Source organism: Schistosoma mansoni, assembly GCF_000237925.1.
Source record: "Schistosoma mansoni, WGS project CABG00000000 data, supercontig 0049, strain Puerto Rico, whole genome shotgun sequence".
In the NCBI taxonomy this organism is placed as follows: domain Eukaryota; kingdom Metazoa; phylum Platyhelminthes; class Trematoda; order Strigeidida; family Schistosomatidae; genus Schistosoma; species Schistosoma mansoni.
The window spans coordinates 1229215-1230192 of record NW_017386028.1 but is presented as its reverse complement, the minus strand read 5'-3'; positions in this window follow the sequence as shown (position 1 = coordinate 1230192).

The window sequence follows — 978 nt, the reverse complement described above, 5'->3', positions numbered from 1 at the left end:
GTTGCTGGTTAATATTTTTACATTTTTTGTGTCCTCATTTTTGCCTCTGTCTATGAATTTTGTGTTCTGTACTTTTGTTTAAGATTTATATTGGCAACTTGGATTGTAATAATGGCTTATTCCATGTAAAACTACATACTGAATATGTTCTGGAATCGTTTAAGGTAATATATTCTTTGTGAGTATTTTGTCACACATTATTCCACTTTCAGAAAAACTAATAAACTAATAGAACATGTTGTCATTTTCCATTTGGATAGTACAAACGGTGGTTAGTTATCGAATAATTTGTTCGACAGTTTTTAGATCCTGTAGTTGAATACGTCTGTCCATCTGTTAACAACGAAAATACCCACTTTCATAAATTGCGAAATTTTGTTCTTCCATGTAGACATAAAAGGTCAGTTATATTTATTCTCCATAGTTAACTTATTTTAACAGTCTTATTTCGGAAGAGTATACACTTATATTCACAGATAGCGTTGGAACTGTAGAATTTTTTGCTTGTATTACTTTACCTATTTCCGGATATATTGTGTGCGTTAGTAGGTAATATTTCTATCATAGTTATTTTTATAGTCTAAACTTTTTATGATAATTTTAGTTATTTTCCTTACTTTGAACTGTTGCACTCAATCATAACTCTGATTAATCAAGAGCATTTATACAGAGAAGAAAACCGACATAATATTGAAGTAATTCTAAGGGAATTGCATTATCATTCTGGTGTTGCTACACTTAACATTTCATCACCTCCAAATTCGACGGTACTGCTCACATTTTATTTTTTAAACCAATTTATCCAAACAGAAGTTAAGTATACAACTCCCGGAAGCTCAGTTTCAGTTTGTTTTTCATGTAACTGATTATTGTCATTATTTCGCAAAATTTTAATTTTAGAGACATATTTTAGAGTATTATAATACATTGTCTATCGGCAATAGGATTGTAATATTTGAAAGGTAAGAGAAACACCAC